Raw genomic sequence first — 5042 nt, 5'->3', positions numbered from 1 at the left:
ACCTTTCCTAAGTCTGTGTCGTGAGATTCACATCAATAACACTAAGTGGAGACTCGCATTCGTAACTGATGGAGTCCCTTGCACATACAACCTTCTGCCTTTTCAAACAGTTTCCCCCCCAACTAGAACTAAATGAAGACTACAGCCAAAACTAGGGCAGGAAGGAATGACAGACCCCGTTTTCCAACCTATCTCAAATTCCAACAAGATCCAACGATAGGTCACTTTCTAACTATAGCTTTCTTTAATGAACATTTGGCGTCAATGATTGAACTAAAGGAGCTGACTGAATCCTCATCATCAGGCACCATTAAACAGCTTTTTCACATGGATTCCATTAGATGTAGTTGAACTCTCAATCTCCTAACCCTGATGTTGTATACATTTCTTAAGAGCACCATTCGCTTTTAGCACTTTAACTGCTATCTGTCCCCCATGTCCTTCCAAGGATGTCACATCTAACGGTTACGTACTGGAGAACCCTCAGATCTGCACTTCTGCTTTTCACACTCTGATTTGTTTCCCTGGAATCTTTGACTTGTTTGTAAATCTGTCGCCCACTATCACCCACTATACTCTAATTCCTCTTTCTTCAAACTTTGCGTTGAGTCATTTAAATAAGAAATTTCTATAGCTTCCACAATTTTCTCTATGACTTGGCAAATGAAAAAATCACTCACATCCTTTTTCTTTCTGGTATAGATCTTAAGGCCCATATAGTGTACCATAGTCAGATATCATCATATCGAAAGCCCCCCCCCATTAACATTAGTCTAAAGTCAGCCAAACCTGCTGATATTGGTGGGATTGACTTAGGGGCACTTTGCACACTACGACATCGCAGGCCGATTTCTGCGATGCCGAGCGCAATAGTCCCCGCCCCCGTCGCAGCTGCGATATCTTGTGATAGCTGCCGTAGCGAACATTATCGCTACGGCAGCTTCACATGCACTTACCTGCCCTGCAACGTCTCTCTGAACGGCGACTCGCCTCCTTTCTAAGGGGGCCGGTTGTGCGGCGTCACAGCGACGTCACACGGCAGGCGGCCAATAGAAGCGGAGGGCCAGAGATGAGCGGGACGTAAACATCCCGCCCACCTCCGTCCTTCCGCATAGCCAGCGTGGGCCGCGGTGACGCAGGTAAGCAGATGTTCCTCACTCCTGCAGCTTCACACACAGCGATGTGTTCTGCCACAGGAACGAGGAACAATATCGTACCGTCGCTGCATCGAAATTATGGAAATGTCGGACACTACACCGATCATACGATTACGACGCTTTTGCGCTCGTTAATCTTTGCTAAAAGGATTTACATACTACGATGTCGACAGCGACGCCTGATATGCGTCACTTTCGATTTGACCCCTCCGACATCGCAGCTGCGATGTTGTAGTGTGCAAAGTACCCCTTACAGTCTTCCCTGACCATTGATGTTGGAAAGGTTTGAATTTTTTGTTCTTTTGGAAACAAGCCACTGGCAGGACCATTTGTGAACAGCTTTCTCTTTAAAAATACATGAAATCTTGACCGATATAAACATTCATATGTGTGAGGGCTTGGGAGCAATAACTGATGGCCAAATGACCTCTCGCCCATCAGCTTTCGTATCGATACGGCCAGGTAAAAAGGGACATGTCATCAAAAAATGACCTATTGTTTAAATGTGTTTTTTGTGTTAAATGTATTTTTTAAAAAATTGACTGTTTTTATACAAATCACAATCTTTATTAAAGAGGGGGTCCACTACAAAGCATAATGGCCACATCGATGTAAAGAGACAGAAGGCTATTTCCAAACACCTTCTGTTGTCAATTCTACCTGTGAGTGGCGCTATCACTGTCCACTCCTCCCCATCACATGACTAGGGCTGCAGTGACCTCTGATGTCTGGTGATGTCACGTCAACTTCCGGAATTGGAAGTTGACTTGGCATCACTGACGTAGGACCCAGTATCCTTTAGTAACTTGGCTGTAGGCGGAATTTCACTGCACATCAAAGCCCAGCATCGCTCGCGCTTGCAGTGCTCAGCGGTGAAGGAGAGAACATGCGAGATGATGGGCTGTGACATGTGATGAAACTCAGCCCACTCACTCATGGAGACGGAGACTGGATCCAGTCTCGGAGATGTTGGATCAAATTCCAATTCCAGAAGTTAACGTGACATCAACGGACATGAGAGGTAATTTCAGCCGGGGGTCATGTCATGGGAGATGAGTGGACAGTGATAGCGCTGCTCAGAGGTACAATTAACAACAGAAGGTATTTAGAAAAAAACTTCTGTTTCAGCTTTACATTGATGTGGCCAGTATGCTTTGTAGTGGACCACCCCTTTAAATGTAAAAAAAAAAGAAAGAATTGTGAAATTTTCACACTGGCCACAGGGGCTTCTTTAGACTAACTTCCTGTTGTTTCAGGAAACAATATATGTAAATAGTCACAATGATTTGATACTGGCCATATGTTTTGTTTTAAAGCATCTAATAATCATGTGCCAATGTCATCGTGAAGGGAGAAGAGCAAGGTCAGCTGTGACATCACCTATCGTAATTGGTGAATCCTATTGTTATCAGATGTGCACAGTGGTGTTTTGTCGTTGTAATCCTGCCTCTGATGATAAGGAGCCTGCTGAAAATGCTTTGTGAAATGACAGGACATATGAGTCTTTAGAAATTTCTAATGGCCAGTGTGAAAACTGAAAGATTACTAATTTTAATTTTTGTTAACTTTTTATAATATGAAAAGAAAACATTGCCAATTAAAAAAAATACATGAAACGCAAATAACTGATTTAAACAACTTGTCATTTTCTGATGAAACATTCCCTTTAAGTTATTATAACAATAATTGGGTGAACTCTTGGCTTAGTGGTGTTAGTCTTACAGCGCAGGGGTCCTGGGTTCAAATCCCACACAATAACATCTGAAAGGAGCTTGGATTTCCTCCACTTTCATCCACACTGGATAGACATACTGATAGGGAACTTAGATTGTGAGCCCCAATGGGGACAGTGATGGTGATGTCTGTAAACCGCTGTGGAATACGATGGCGCTATATAAAAGACTAAAGCTGTGCATCAATCATGTAGTAAAAATCATAGCCAGAATCAGTAGATGTAGTGACCTATACTAATAAGAATAGCATTTCCTCCCCAACAACTCTGTGGGTAGTGTCAATGTCCATCAAATCCTTGCTATCAATTACTTAACAATTGAGCAATCAGATTGATTTGAATAATCTCTCTGTTATTGCGCCTTTATAAGTGCTGCTGCAGAGTGTAAACCAGGAAAAAAAATTCTTGTAAATACAAAGAAGCATATAAGAATGATGAGAATATTTCACAAGGCATTACTAGCAGTGGCGTAACTAGTGTTCAATGGGCCCCGATACAAGTTTGAGCCTGCCCCCCCCACATGTTGATCTGATGTATGGGCTGTTGTAGAGTTCTAAATCCTATAAAGACATATGCGTTGCCTCCCTCCCCTTCATTGTGTAGTACTGACCCCCATCCTGTACTAATGTCCCTCATCCTTTGCCACTTCGTGGTAAATATGTACCCCATCCTGGTGTATGATCTCATCCTGTCTATATCCTTGTATATATGTCTCCATCATGGCCCCATTTTGGTATATGTCCCCATCATGGCCACATCCTGGTGAATGATCCCATCATTGCTATATCCTGGTAAATACAGTATGTCCCCGTCATGGCCCATCCTGATATATATCTACATCCTGGCCCCATCCTAGTATATATGTCTCCATCCTGGTATACATGTCCTCATCATAGCCCCATCCTGATATAGATGTCCCACTTACAGCACGGTAAGCTGCCAAGTGCCAGCATATTCTCTGCTCCCCATGCCTGGATTATGGGCTTGGGGAGCAGTGAATATTCATAGCCCTAATCAGCAGCCAGAACATTGACTGGACTGGTCTCTGTGCTGCAATGTATTTTTGCTGAATGCACCCTCTCAGATGCACATCCAGCTGAAACAGGCGCTGGGGCCGGTGGGCCCCCTGTACCCCGGGGCACAGTTGTGGTCACTGTGCCCATGATCGTTACACCCCTGGACTTACAGAGAAACTGTCAGTAGGTTTTTGACATTTATTCTGAGAGCAGTATGATATAGAGACAGAGACTGTGATTCCAGCGATGTATTACTTACTTGGCTGCGTGCTGTAGTTTTGATAAAATCACAGTTTTATCAGCAGGAGATTATCACTAGAGGACTAGTAACCTGCTGCCAGATATTACTTTGTATTCATGAGTTCTGCTTAACCTTGCCCCCATCTCTAATTGGCTCCTTTCTGACTATGCACGATGTACACAGAAAGCGGTCAATCAGTGGTGTGGGCAGGGCTATACAAAGATTCAGGAAACTGAATAGCTTCATTGACGCAGGGTGTATGCACCCTCACTTCAAAGACAGTCCCTGTCCATGATCAGAAGTCGTCCACACTTCTGGCAATGCGCACTACCGCTCTCTGAAGCCGGGACACAAACACCAGGCTTCTGAGTAGTGCGCATGACCGGAAGTGTGGACGACGTCCAATCATAGGTTGCTTAAGAATCAAAAGGTTCAAGAGGTCATCTGAGTCTTCCAGTTAGGCCAGAGTCACACTTACATATGACTCGGCGAGTCTCGCATTGGCATCACCCAGCATGGCTGCACACTCTCCGGACAGGAGCTTCTCAGCTGCATGTATTTCTATGGAGCTGACTCGCTCCTGTCCGAGAGTGTGCTGCCATGTCGGGTGATGCCGATGCGAGACTCGCCGAGTCATACGTAAGTGTGACTCCGGCCTTAGGGCTGTTTCAGTCTTCGCAGGGGCCTTTAGAGACTGCACAGCTGAGACCTCTAATCTGTGCAAGAACCGGAAGGGTCAGCTTCTCCAAGTCTTGATGTGTGGAGGTATTACAACTTGACATCTGTTTTTTACAGTTTGCGTATCTTAAGATATATGACTAACATGCAGAGATTTTTGTATGCAAATCATATAAAGTTGTCAACTTTTATTTTTTTCCTTTTTTTTCAGATTACAA

The sequence above is a fragment of the Anomaloglossus baeobatrachus genome, chromosome 11 (assembly GCF_048569485.1).
Source record: "Anomaloglossus baeobatrachus isolate aAnoBae1 chromosome 11, aAnoBae1.hap1, whole genome shotgun sequence".
In the NCBI taxonomy this organism is placed as follows: domain Eukaryota; kingdom Metazoa; phylum Chordata; class Amphibia; order Anura; family Aromobatidae; genus Anomaloglossus; species Anomaloglossus baeobatrachus.
Note: the sequence above shows the minus strand (reverse complement) of the source record.